At 43.6% G+C, this 14,818-nt stretch overlaps 1 long non-coding RNA gene across 1 annotated transcript in view; it reads left to right on the plus strand.

Annotated features, from left to right (window-relative positions):
- Nucleotides 1-1,238: 1,238 nt before the first annotated feature.
- Nucleotides 1,239-14,818, plus strand: part of LOC141258186 (uncharacterized) — a 71,204-nt gene continuing 57,624 nt past the window's right edge. The window contains exon 1 of the long non-coding RNA XR_012318232.1: nucleotides 1,239-1,356. This is a non-coding gene — a long non-coding RNA (uncharacterized lncRNA). The remainder of the gene's footprint in view (nucleotides 1,357-14,818) is intronic.

Here is a 14,818-nt window from a genome sequence, read left to right on the forward strand (position 1 = left end):
AATATATTTTGAGCATATACTCATAACATTACTTAATCTGCTTAGTGTTTGTATATCCCTGTGAATGGACTAGTCTGAATCTAGAGATAATTTCAACAGGCAAGTTTTCCTGGACTGTTGTTTTAGATTCCTTTTAAATTATAAGGGGCTTAAACAAGCTGTGTGTTAAAATCTGTGTCTTTTTGACCATCCACCATTTTGTTGTGGTTTTCTGACTGCTGGTCTTTTTCCCCTAGTGTTGGGTTTGTCTTGGTCAGGTGATTGTATCAACCTTTATTATCCAGCAACTGCCTCCTAGTCCTTGCTGGACAACAGTGTTTATCCGTTAGTTTCTGGCCAGGAGGTTTGATAGTAGTGTTTCTGTGTTTAGTTTTGTGCAATTCTGGGATCTTCTAGTTCTGCCTGCTGAAATACCTTTTAGTCCTTTTTCGTTACTGCAGCTTCCTCTTTTCCTGCTAGGAGGTCACCTGTTTGTTATCCGAGGCCTTAGATCTTTCAGGGTTTCCTTCCCTCTTCCTTTAGGTCTTCTATTGAGTTTAGTCTAGGAAACGTTGGTGGGTCTATTCACCAGGAATAGGTTGCCCACTCCATCGTAGGGCTACAGACTAGACCTAGTGCAGGGACAGCTTTCCCCCTCTTGTCCTAGTTCTTAGTTGCAGTATCGTAACAGTTTGTCCGGCCCATAAATAAAAAAAAAGAAAGAAAGATCCTCATCCGGATTCCTTCAGTATGCACAGCGCCTGCAAGGGTTAACTCAAGAAGTAGCCAGTCTGCAGCAGTACGTGAGTAATTGCCCTGGGGCACACCCCGAAGAGCCAAAGGTAGGATTACCTGAGTTTTTTTCTGGTAAACGGCAGGAATTTTTACGTTTAAAAATAATATTTACTGTATTTTCGGCTTAGGCCTGCTTCTTCAGGGAGCGAATTACAGCGTGTGGGGGTTGTTATGTCTTTATTGCGAGGCGACCCCCAAATCTGGGCATTTTCATTGCATCCTAATGATCCTTGTTTGACATCAGTAGAAGCATTTTTTACTGCAATGGGGTTGTTATATGATGATCCTGATCGGGTCACATCAGCTGAGTCAGAGCTCAGGCGGCTTAAACGGGGTTCTGGTGATGCTGAGAAGTATTGCACCCTGTTCAGACGATGATCCGCAGAAGTCAGATGGAATGACCCAGCACTCAAGAGTCAGTTTCTGGCAGGTTTGAATGAAAGGGTTAAAGATTTACTCATTGCAAATCCTGCACTTGTCACTTTGGAAACAGCTATGCAGCTAGCTATCCGTGTGGAGAGAAGATTGAGAGCCAGGCTGAGTGAAGAGAGGGCTCTTGTATTGTTGGACCCTGTCTCTCAGGTTGGTCTCGTCGACAGCGGGGAACCGATGCAAGTTGGGTCATTGTCCTCCTGTTCCCAGGAGAGGGAGAGGAGGCTCTCTGAGAGGCTATGTTTGTATTGTGGTAAGGCTGACCATTTTGTTAAGCAATGCAAGGTTCGCATAAGGAAGGAGAAAACATTCTTGCGTTCCGAAGGAGTGTTTGTATCTGGAAATACCACCTTTCGTGGTCATTCTATTGATTTTCAGGTAATGGTTGATTGTGTCGCTGCTCTTAATTTGATTGATCAACAATTTTTAGACAAGTATAAGTTTGATTCTGAACCATTGTCATCTCCTTTCCCTGTTGTGGCGATTGATAACAATCCCCTGGAGCATGGGCACATTTTTCGGAGGGTTACCGGGTTCCCACTAATTGTGAATATGGAACATAAGGAGAGTATAGACCTATTTGTACTTGCTAATTTTCCTGTTCCAGTGATCCTAGGCTTACCTTGGTTAAAGGTGCACAATCCATTGTTGGATTGGTCATCGAGTACTATAAAGTCATGGGGTCAGGGGTGTTAAGGTAAATGCTGCAGTATTCACTATGCTGCAGTTTTGAAAAGGGAGCTACCTGAGGCCATTCAGGATTTCGGGGAGGTATTTTCGGAAGCTCTACCGCCCCATAGAGAGTACTATTGTGCTATTGAGTTTGTCCCAGGTGCTACACTCCCTAAGAGTCGATTATTTAATCTGACGATTCCAGAGAGGGAGGCTTTAAAAGAGTACCTACAAACTAGTTTAGCTGCAGGTCACATAAGACCCTCTAAGTCCCCTGTGGCTGTAGGATTCTTTTTTGTCAAAAAGAAGGATGGGAGTCTTAGGCCATGTTTGGATTTTCGGGAGATGCATAAGATCATTGCAATCCTTACCCGTTGCTGCTGATTCCGGATTTGTTTAACTAACCGGAGTGAAGTGGTTTTCTAAGATTGACCTTTGAGGGGCATATAATTTGTTGCGGGTGAAGGAGGGCGATGAATGGAAGGCAGCCTTTAATACCCTGGAAGGTCATTTTGAGTGTCTGGTGATGCCTTTTTGCCTTACCAATGCGCCTGCGTTTTTTCAAAATTTCATTAGTGACATTCTGAGGCCATTGATCGGTAGGAGTGTTATTGTTTATCTGGATGATATTTTGATCTATTCACCCGATCTGGAGTCACATTGGCAGAGGATCCGCAAAGTTTTACAGATTTTGAGTGAAAACACTCTTTTTGCTAAGCTGGAGAAGTGCGAGTTTGCGGTACAGAAAATTATTTTTTTGGGGTACTTTGTCTCCGGTGATGGGTTGAGATGGACCCAGTGAAGGTTCAGGCACTACTGGAGTGTCCTAGGCCTGAATGTTTAAAGTCCGTTCAGAAATTTTAGGGTTTGCTAATTATTACAGAAAATTCATAAAGAATTTTTCTGTTATCGCTAAACCTATAACTGATCTCATCAAGAAGGGTGCTAATACTGTCCAGTGCTCCACTGAGGCTGCTAAGGCTTTTGAATATCTTAAGGAGAGGTTTAGCTTTGCTCTTGTTTTGATCCAGCCAGATGAGACCAAGCCATTTCTGGTAGAGGTTGATGACTCATCAGTGGGAGTGGGGGCAGGTCTGTCCCAGGAGGGAGAGGATGGGGTGCATCCCTGTGTTTTCTTTTCTAAAAAATTCATGGAGACTGAGCTCAACTATGATGTAGGGAACCGAAAATTGCTGGCAATTAAACTCGCGTTTGAGCATTGGTGTCATTTTTTGGAGGGGGCTAGACATCTGGTACAGGTTTTTACGGATCATAAAAATCTGATGTATCTGGATGCTGCCAAACGTTTGAATGCCCATCAAGCTAGGTGGGCACTGTTTTTCGCCTGCTTCCATTTCTCCATAACATATATTCCTGGGACAAAGAATGTTAAAGCGGATGCTCTGTCTCATAGTTTCACTCCAGCAGTTAATACTGAGAAGGAAGAATGTATTTTGCAGAGAGGGGTGGTGGTAGCAGCTTTGGGTTCATAGTTGGAGGATAGCGTCTTAGAGGCCCAGAATGTTGCACCAACAAACACTCCATATGGTAAATTATTTGTGCCTAAAGCCTTGAGGAGAGCTTTATTTGCCGAATGTCATGAGTCTCGGTTGGCGGGTCATCCAGGGATTTCGGAAACTAGAAAGTCGATCAGTCAAAGTTTCTGGTGGCCAGGGTGCCAAAGAGAAATCATCAAGTGGGCGCGTCAGTGTACGGTGTGCGCAAGGTCAAAGGCCTCACATGCCCCTGCGGCGGGGTTGCTGTGCCCTTTGGAGGTCCCTAGTTCGCCATGGACGCATCTTGCCATGGATTTTATCACCGATCTGCCGGTCTCTGAGGGTTTTTCTGTCATCTGGGTTGCTGTGGACCGGTTTAGTAAGATGTGCCATCTGGTCTCGTTCAATAAACTACCCTGCGCCAAGACTCTAGCTAAGGCTTTTGTGAAAGAGATTGTCAGGCTCCATGGTTTTCCCACGGACATTGTTTCCGATAGAGGACCTCAGTTTGTGGCTCGCTTTTGGCGTGCTTTCTGTGACAGATTAAAGGTTCACTTGTCATTTTCGTCTGAGTATCATCCGGAGTCCAATGGACAGACCGAAAGGAAGAACCAGGACGTTGAGCAGTTTTTAAGATGTTTTGTAGCAGACAATCAGGACATGTGGTCGGAATATCTACCACTAGCTGAGTTTGCTCTAAATAACCATACGTTTTCTTCGGCTGGGTGTTCTCCTTTTTTTTGCTGTACAGGGAGACATCCATCTTTCAGACCATTTTTAAAAATTGGGGCGGCGGTGCCTGAGGAGGAGAGTTTTTCAGGAAATTTTGAAAGGGTTTGCACCAAGGTACGCCATAATCTGAAAGAGTCGAATAGGAGGTCCAAAAAATATTTTGACAAGAAAAGAAGGGAGACGTTGTTAGCAGTTGGGGACAGGGTCTGGTTGTCCTCTAAGAATCTGCGTTTGAAGATCCCTTATAAAAAACTGGGGCCTAAGTTTATAGGACCCTTCAAAGTGGTCCAGGTGGTCAACTCGGCAGCGGTGAGATTAGACAACCCCTCATCCTGGAGAATTAATTCAGTTTTTCATGTATCTTTACTGAAGAAAGCGGACATGCCAGATAAGGAGGCGATGCCGACTGTCCCTCCAGTTGATGAGGATGGCGAATTTGAAATTTCACGCATTTTAGTTTCTAGGTGGCACAGAGGAAGGTTACAGTATCTCGTGTCCTGGAATGGGTTCGGCCCCGAAGATAATTCCTGGGTGAAAGCTGGGGACGTCTCTGCCTCAAGGCTAATTAAAGCATTTCAAGGAGATTCACAAATAAGGCTTGGGAGAGAGATTCCGGAGGATCCTTTTAAAAGGAGAGGTACTGTTAGAATCTGTGTCTTTTTGACCATCCGCCATTTTGTTGTGGTTTTCTGGCTGCTGGTCTTTTTCCCCTAGTGTTGGGTTTGTATCACCCTTTATTACCCAGCACCTGCCTCCTAATCCTTACTGGACAACAGTGTTTATCCATTAGTTTCTGGCCAGGAGGTTTGATAGTAGTGTTTCTGTGTTTAGTTTTGTGCAGTTCTGGGATCTTCTAGTTCTGCCTGTTGAGATACCTTTTAGTCCTTTTTCGTTACTGCAGCTTCCTCTTTTCCCGCTAGGAGGTCACCTGTTTGTTATTCCAGCCCTTAGATCTTTCAGAATTTCCTTCCCTCTTCATTTTGGTCTTCTATTGAGTTTAGTCAAGGAAACGTTGGTGGGTCTATTCGCCAGGAATAGGTTGCCCACTCCATCGTAGGTTTACAGACTAGACCTAGTGCAGGGACAGCTTTCCCCCTCTTGTCCTAGTTCTTAGTTGCAGTATTGTAACACTGTGAATTCCACCTGTCCCATCCCAGTATCTACAATTGAATACTTCTGGGACCAGTCAAGATTCTAAGATTGCCATGTCTATAGACAGATTCTGTTATTCGAGTGAGGAAATAACCTATTGTTATGTTAGTACCTGTAATTCGTAAATGTTAAGGGAACTGTATACAAGTAGTGGACTATATCCACCTTTATGTTAAATGGAAAATAGACAGGTTAATGCAACAAAACTCAAATGACTAAAAAGTTGTTTTTTTACTTGAATATCATCTATTTATACCACTATCCCTTTTTATAAACCAAGAAACAGAAATCACACAATCCCCAGCTTATACGTTTTATTTTCGCTATATATATAATGTTAAAGTGTAACCGTCATTTTAATTTTTATTTCATAAATCAATAATACACATGAAAATGTTGTATTGTATCTTATCAGAGAAATCTGCTTATTTCTCCTCTTGGCAAAAATGGAAACTGGCATGTTTAGGCGGGCTGCGCTGCAGGAATGAAGAGCTTTGGGATTCCAAAACAGTTTTTATTAATACCAACGAGTTTCTGCGCCAGACCGGCACCTTTCCCAAGGTATAAAAATCAAGTGTCATGGGGCAGCAGAGGCTTTTCATGCACTTATAGGTGTTGTGCCTGCACACCACACCCTTAGGTGAGTGCTAACATCGATTATACCTATCCCTTGCCAGACAGTATTGCCCTATTTTGTGTGCGCTTCTGTCCTTCTCCAGAGCTTATCTCTTTATTTCTCCTCCTGGACTCATCATTCTCAAAATTCCCAATTCACAGGTATCATGTATAATCAGTGAAGACAGATTTTCCCATTACTGACCTAGGAGATGGAAGGTGCTACTGATAAAATTCTATGTAGACAAGAGGGAGGAGGAGGAGGAGCTCTCCTCTAGCTAGAGGTAGAACTACTCCTTCCTCCTCGCCTCTCCATAGAATTTCATCAGTAGCATCTCTATATCTCAGTAACGTTAAAACCCCTTAGTGACTGGACCAAATTTTTGATATTTGACACTTTATGTAGTAATAACTCTGGAATGCTCTAACATATCGCAATGATTTTGAGATTTTTTGGGACACATTATACTTTATGATAATAGTAAATTTAGGTTGATATGTTTCGTATTTATTTATAAAAAATCAGAAATGCGACAAAAATTTCAAAAAATTTGCAATTTTCAAACTTTGAATGACTATCCCTTTAATCCAGGCAGTCAAACCACACAAAAAGATTAATAAATAACATTTCCCTCATGTCTGCTTTACATCAGCATCATTTGTAAAGTGTTGTTTTCTTTTGTTAACATTTTAGAAGGTTTAAAAATGTAGCAGCAATTTATCATTTTTTTAAAGGAAGTTTACAAAACTTATTTTTTTAGGAACCTATTCAGTTTTGAACTGACTTTGGGGGTCCTATATATTGGAAATCCCCAAAAGTCATTTTAAAAACTGCACCCCTCATCATATTCAAAATTGCTTTCAGGTAATTTATTAACCCTTCAGGTGCTTTTCAGGAATTAATGCAAAGTGACATGACAGGAATTAAAAAAAATATTTTTACCACCGAAATGTTTCTAACTTCTGAATAGGCCGCTATAGCCAGAAGACTCTAAGGCCATTTTTTGGCCATAAACTGCCATGTCAAACATCAGGACCACACGATAGAGATCTCAGGGTGCCGATGGTGTTAAAGAGAGAGCCCCCACACTCTGTTAACCATCAAAATGCTGTAGTCACTATTGACAGCAGTATTTAAGGGGTTAAATGGCCATGGTCGGTGCCACCACTGATAGTGAGTTATGCAGCAAGTTGTCAGCTATAGTGTACAGGATGCTAGTCTCTTATATCACAGGTCAGCTTTAAGTCGTATTGGCGGTCATTAAGGGGTTAAAATCTGTCTTCACTAATTACAGATTTGACCTGTGAATTGAGAATTTTAAGAATGAATGATCAGTCCAGGAGGAGAAAAAAAAACAGATTTATCTCATAAGATATAATACATAGTTTCTTAGTTTTCTTTGTACAATTAATTTATGCAATAAAAATTAAAATGACATTAAAGTGGCATTTACACATCGGTTGAAATGATCTTTAAGCAGGATTTACACTGCCGAGAACTATGGCGGCCTATTCGCACTGAGTTTGCTTTGGTCTGCCTGTGTTAACAGTCATTCAAACGACAGCCGATCTGTAATAGTTTACCAATCAACAGTCATTTTCGTGCCAACAATCAGTTCGGTGAACATTTACTTTTTAAATAGAATCTGTCAGCAGGTCGTTGCTATGTAATCTGAAAACAGCATGAGGTAGGGGTTAAAGCACTGAATTCAAAGATATGTCACATGTCCGGCTGTGTGGTTTTGTTTACTTAGACTGAAGGAATGTGGTCAATCATCCAACTCCGCCCCCTTTGGTGATAAGCAGCTCACTGTGCATAGTTATGTACATACAGAGCCTGGTGTGGGAGGGACTAGCTTTCTTAGCTCTGCTGCATTGCTAAATCTAAACGCTCTGATTATGTCAGAACAGCTGCACTTAGTAATCTAAGTGACACATCGTTGGATTCACGGTCTCTTTGCCTACACTATGCTGCTCTCAGATGGGGTAGATGACAGACTCCTTTTAAGCAAAGTAAACAAGAAAGTTGTCAATTTACTGCATTAGCATACACCACTATTACTGAGGTTGCAGTAAAAAATGTTATTTCTAATGCCTAGCCTTTAGCTGGCCATACACATAAGATACTGTAGCTGTAGGGCAAACCTTTATTAGGCAGATGCATGTCTCTCCCAACTCCCCCCCATACATGTGATCACTTGGCAGAACAGTCATGTGTGTTGTCAACAGGGAGAGATAAGAAAACTACTGCCAAAGAAGTGTGGCAGCAGCTTATCTCCACTAAAAACTAAAGAATCTGGTGTTGAAATTTCAACAGTCTGATCCTTCTCCCTCCCCCCTAGTGACATCATCTGTAGAAGGGGAGAGTCAGGAGGACCTTATGTACATCATATGGTTGGCTGGTTCTGCTAAAATCAATGTATTCAGCTAAATTTTATTTAATGCGTATGGAGGTCCAAATGCTGGTGACAGATGTGCAAATGTTTCAAATGGGACCAATTTTAAAAATGTATGCTTGTAATTATTTGTTGTGTATAGAACAATAGTATAGGAACTTTTCCCATTTGTAATGTTAAAGTACCTGCTTATTGGTATAAAAAGAGCGACTACTGTAAATTTAACTCCTAAATATTTTCCAACATCCGCCAAAAGTGACTCTTTGGTGAACGCTATTTGCCTCAACATATTGCATAAAAAGCAAACAAAAAGGGTTCTAAAATAGAACAATATCGTAAATGAATAACCGAGACACTATTTTCAAGACACTGGTGGGATTTTTCTTTCTCTACTCAATTATTGTTTTGCAAATCGACCTCCATTGTACAATCTCCTATTGTGTAACACAGCAGGAGGCTTCTTGGAATGCTCACACGCCAGCTCTGAACAGTTTCTAGCTCTGTCCATTTAGTTAAATCTAAAATTATGGACAATACAAAATAAAAAAAAAAATGATGTATTTATACAGTTCCAAATTATCACATATCCCTGTGTCACTATTAATTTCTTACTTTATACAACTTATAGATGCAGGTGGCATGCTGAGCCAACCTGTAACTTTTTATTCTCACTGCTATTAATTAAAAAACAGGAGTTAAGGGTTTCTATTTTTGCATTTTAGATTGGTAACAGGTAACTTTTTACCTAATAAATGAATACATGTATAAATCCCACTGATTTGAAACATCTTTGAGCAAATATAGTAAATTATGAAGCATAAAATTATCTACAGTCAGACATATTTGAGGTGATGGTTTAGTGAACACCGCTCACTTATATACAAAATGAGCCCCCACATATCCCCTATATACAATATGAGCCCCCACATAGCCTCCTATATACAGTATGAGCCTCCACATACAGTAGCCTCTCTATAAACAATGAGCCCTCACATAGCTCCCTAAATACAGTATAAGCCTCCAAATACAGTAGCCTCTCTATGAACAATATGAGCCCTCGCATAGCTCCCTAAATACAGTATTAGCCCTCACATAGCCCTCTATATACATGCAAACATCCTATACACATATAAAAAAAAAACAACATATACTCATCTCGTTTCTGTTACCCCAGTGCTCTGCTCTGGTTTCCGACACACTGACTATCCGCACAGCAGACGCAATATAATGACGTCATCGTGTTTGCTGTCTCAGTCACACATGATGATTGATGGAAGAAGGATCCGGCAGCTCTGTCCTTCACCAATGCATTCACCACAGGATGCGGATAATGGTGACATCTGGAGTTGGGCGGCGGGGGAACGAGGGCATTGTGCAGCCCTTGGCCACTGTTTTCAGCCCTTTAGCTGTCTCAAAGTAGTACAGAATCACAGCAAGTCTACTGACCCTATACCAGGTTAATCCTTTCATATATCATTAACCCCTTACTTTCTTTCTTCACTGTCCTACCTGCCTGTCCCTCATTTTTTTTATCTCCATTTTAATCCCTTACAATGGCTGATTAAATTATCTACCTGTTTTTTTCTTACAATGTCTCCTTTGTTTATTAACGCCATAGACACAAGCTCCCGGTGATATAAGGGTCTACTTACATGAACCAACCAGTGGCACTAAACAACCACCAATGGATAAATATTTAGCAGCAGTACAAACACAGGGACATGTGTGCAGCACCATAGATTATAATGGGTATGTGTGGTATCCGTGAAAAAAATGGATTCCGCACGCACCTGAAACACGGACATGTGAAGGAGGCCTAACAGGTCATTCAGTGTGCTTTGTTCTCGGCAGCATGAGTCCTGTTTACACAGGATGATGAGCTGCAGTAAACTATGATTTTTGAACCTTGCTTAAAAAACATTTCCCGCAACGAATGAGCATTTTTCTCGTTCATCGGGTGATCGGTAACCAGTTTGCACTTCAAACTTATTGCGAACAAGAGTTCTTAAGGAACGCTCATTTACAATAACCTTGAAATATAAATGCGTTGTAAACCTCCTTTATAATCTATTACCCATAGTCCAACTCCAATCAACTTACTTCTACTCTCATGGGACCTCAGAGATACCCCTTATATGGACCCTTCTTCCCACATTCATCGCTCTTTAGCTTGAGGCGATTTAGTCTAAAGACAAAAAGGGAAGATATTACTTTCTCTTTCTATTGCACTAAAGAGTTCTCGTTGGTACATTCAAGTGAAGAAAACAATTCTCACCAATATTTCCATTTTAACAATCTAGAAAACCAGATTAAAACAGGATCTAACTTTGTGTTTACAGTTCCTAAAAGGTTTCACTTCTTCTAAGTTTCAGTGCCTCTGATGTGACTGATATGTCTGGCCTCTCCAGACAAGAGAGTAAACTTAGCATAAGCACTTACAAAAGCATCAGGCTAACCAGAGTACAATCATAAATCCAGCAAGGAAGTCGGCTTCCTGAAAGTGATACACCTGAAACAAGCCTTTTCTTTTTTAATATCTTAACTTTGGATTGCAAAATCAGCTTGTATTACATGTACAGGAAATAAAGTGTGTTTGTAAATAGAGAACAAGGGTGTGGACACGTAATGATTTGCTTGCATACATCCTGGGTGCTCTGTTAGTCCAAAGTTCACTCATTACTAGAAACTCATACAAAGTATTCAAAATAGTAATGTGATAAAGAGCAATATTAGTGACGCGCCCCCTGGGCCTGTGCTGCTGCTGCTGTGCAGGGGGAATACCCGGAGCCGGATCGCTGGTGGGATGCTGGGGGTTGTAGTCTCCATGTGGCGGTGACCCGGTCCGTGCCCAGGGTGGTCAAACCAGTGGCAGTCTATTTGTATTGGAATAAGTGTCCGACTACGCCACCCGTGGATTGCGGTCAGTGGGGACCGCCGCTGCGCTGCAGACCGCTGAGGCTGATGTTGTTTGCGCAGCTGAGTATGGGATGACTCCCCACGGGAGAAGTATTGCCTCAGGGCAGCTAATGTGGATGATGGTGGTAGTGATGGTGTGAGGGTCCCAGTGCTAGTGGTGCTGGAGCGGCAAGGAATCACAGAGACGTGTGGTGCAGTTTCCAAAGCTTTACTCACAGTTGTTGCTCCGGTCACTTCGGCCAGCAGTGACCGCCCGAGCCGTGCTGCGTCCACCAGGTGAGGGATTCGGTCAACTCCCAAGCAATTCCAGAGTGTGGCTGACAGCTCCCCTCTCTTCCTTTCTACTGGCCGTCCCCACCAGTGACCCACCTTTGTCCAGCTTCCTCGGGCCTTCTGTTGGTGAAACCTCTCTCCGGTCTCCCTGACCCTATGCGGTATGCCTTTCTGGTGGATGTAGTGAGGGGTCGCACCAAGATGTGGTCACAACCTCCGGTTTTGGCTGAGGATTAGTCGCCTCCACCAATTCGGGTTCCGGTACCCTGCTCTGCCAACCCTTCACCCAGTATCTCCTCTGGGAATATGGGGTTCCTTCTGCCTTCGTGTCTCTGGGCCTTTCTTTGTGTTCCTTGCCTCCTTTCTCCTCCGTTTCAGTTCCTTTCTTACTTTCCTTCCTGTTCCTTCTCCTTTCTCTTTCTGCTGTCTCAGGCCACCACTCCAGGCTTGCCTCTGGAGCTGGGCCCAGACTGAGCCACAGCTCCCTGTCAGCTCTCTCTGGCTGAGCTCCTCTCTGAACTGACCACTGACCTAAGATGGTGCCCACCTTATATACCTCCTTCTGACACCCGAGCCCAGGTGACTAGCAACCAATGGGCTCCTACCTATGCCCAGAAACTCACCCCAATCTGCTCCTACACCACTGGGTTTTCCTCCCCCTCCCCACTCCAGCCAGGAACAGAAGCTGTCGTGCCTGCACTCTGTCTAGTGGGAGCACCGTTGGTCTGTTCCTCGGAAATGGGGTGTGTGTGGTGCATGCAGCCTACTGAGCCCCGGTCCACACTCCATCCTTACCCGGGAGTGGAATATCACACCTCTGGTTTGAGGTGCAATACCCCTGTAGCAGCCGAGCCCTCGGGGTGCTACGTTAGCACAACACATCTTCATCAACCATAAAAACTGAAAAATGGCTGAAAAATTCAAGTGAAAGGGAATCTGTCAGCTGAGTTTCACACGCCAATATATATATATTTATAAGTGCATGTAGCTCTTTCACAGACAAATTCAGCAATACCTTTACATGGCCTATCCGTTCCTCCATTACTGAGAAATCAGGGTTTGAATTGATATTTATATAAGGCTGAAGGGCTATGTCTGAAGCCTCTGTCACTCCAGCTCTATTCCCCACCCAGAGCCGTCACTTACTACTTAACTGACAGCCTCTACGCTGTGTGATTTCAGGCACAGAAACCATCAGTCTTCAGTTCCATCAGTTATTTTTTACATATGAAATAAAAACTGAAGGTGTTACTCACAGACAGCACACGGATAGCACATGGATTGCATACGGATGTCACCTGTGTGCTGTCAGTGCTTGTCGACCATAGACTTTTATGGGTAATTTTGATCCGCGACTCAGGTCAAAAACAATACATGGTCTGTAATAAGCACATGGACATGTGTATAGGTCTCTATACTTTAATGGCTACGTGTTTCATCTGTGCAAATCACAGAGAGATCATGTACGGACGTTTGAATGAAGCATATTGGTTTTTCTGTCTCTTTAAAAGCAGACGAGTAGAGATGAGCCGATTGCTTCACGCAACCTCGATCCACGATCCTGGTCAGTGCTCTCTGGATGTGGACAGGAGTTGAGCGAATTTCCTGACCTTCCAGGATCCCGGGCTTGTTTTATGATTTGCTGTTTTGCTCACTATCACCTGTGTGCAGCATGGCCCAAAGATGATGTTACAACAGGCCGGCAAATGAAACGCTGCACCAAGGAACTTGGAAGGTTAGGAAATTCGCTCAGCTCCTGTCTGCAGCCAGAGAGCACTGACCAGGGGTTTAGCGAAGCGATCCGCTCATCTCTATAGAGGGGCATGTTGGGAAAAGATTGTCAGGTCATGTATAGGCAAAGTCAGGGCCGGCGTCAGCACCTGGCGCACCCGGGCAAGTGCTAGAGCCCTGAGCAGGCGGGGGGGCCCAGTCACCGTTGGGCACCCCGCCGCGTTATGGGACCCCATGAGCGGAGGAGAGTGGTGTCAGCGCCTGCTCCCTCCCGCTTGCTCAGGGCCCGCGAAACAATACTTACCTCTCCCCGTGCCTCTGCAGCAGCTCTGGTCTCTTCGACATCCTCTGACTGTGACGTCTCAGGTCAGAGGGCGCGGTGACGTCTTTACACCGCACTCTCTCCTGAGCCGTCACAGCGCAGAGCGGGAAGACGCCGGGATGCTGAAGAGTCCAGAGCAGCGGCAGCAGGTAAGGAGAAGTGAGGTGAGTATTGGATTTTTTTTTTTAATGTATGGAGGCAAGGGGCATTATAAGGGAGGGGGGGTGTGACATCCTGCATGGGGAATTATAAGGGGGGGTGTGTGTGACAACCTGCATGGGGCATTAAAATGGGGGGGGACTGACATCCTGCATGGGGCATTAAAAGGGGGGGGTGACATCCTGCATGGGGCATTATAAGGGAGGGGGGGTGACATCCTGCATGGGGTATTAAAAGGGGTTGTGTGTGACATCCTGCATGGGGCATTACAAGGGGGGGTGCTCACAAGATTCTCTGGGAATCTTTAGGCTCCTCTACATAATCGCCCTTGGTAAAGACCTTAAAAATTATCACTAAATAAAAAGGCCCATATCTCTGCACTCTATGGCGGAGAAAACTGAAATACCTATATATGATTCCTAGTCAGAAATTAATGTCTACTTGCATTGTGTATATACAGTCATGGCCAAAAGTATTGTGAATGAGACAAATAGTCATTTTTCCAAAGTTTACTGCTTCATTTTTTGTAATGGCAATTTGCATATACTCCTGAATGTCAAAGAGTGATCAGCTTAACAGCAATTACTGAACTTGCAAAGTCAATATTTGCCCAGAAAATGAACTTTAACCCCCAAAACACATTTCAACATCATTGCAGTCCTGCCTTAAAAGGAGCAGCTAACATCGTTTTAGTGATTGATCCATTAACACAGGTGTGGGTGTTGATGAGGACAGGGCTGGCGATCAATCAGTCACAATTAAGTAAGAATGACATCACTGGACACTTTAAAAGGAGGCTGGTTCTTGGTATCATTGTTTCTCTTCACTTAACCATGGTTATCTCTAAAGAAACACGTGCAGCCATCATTGCACTGCACAAAAATGGCCTAACAGGGAAGAGTATCGCAGCTACAAAGATTGCACCTCAGTCAACAATCTATCGCATCATCAAGAACTTCAAGGAGAGAGCTTCCATTGTTGTCAAAAAGGCTCCAGGGCGCCCAAGAAAGACCAGCAAGCGCCAGGACCGTATCTTAAAACTGTTTCAGCTGCGGGATCGGACTACCAGCAGTGCCGAGCTTGCTCAGGAATGGCAGCAGGCTGGTGTGAGTGCTTCTGCACGCACTATGAGGCGGAGACTCTTTGAG

Source organism: Phyllobates terribilis, unplaced genomic scaffold, assembly GCF_046119375.1.
Source record: "Phyllobates terribilis strain yellow unplaced genomic scaffold, ASM4611937v1 Scaffold_3__8_contigs__length_932513732, whole genome shotgun sequence".
In the NCBI taxonomy this organism is placed as follows: domain Eukaryota; kingdom Metazoa; phylum Chordata; class Amphibia; order Anura; family Dendrobatidae; genus Phyllobates; species Phyllobates terribilis.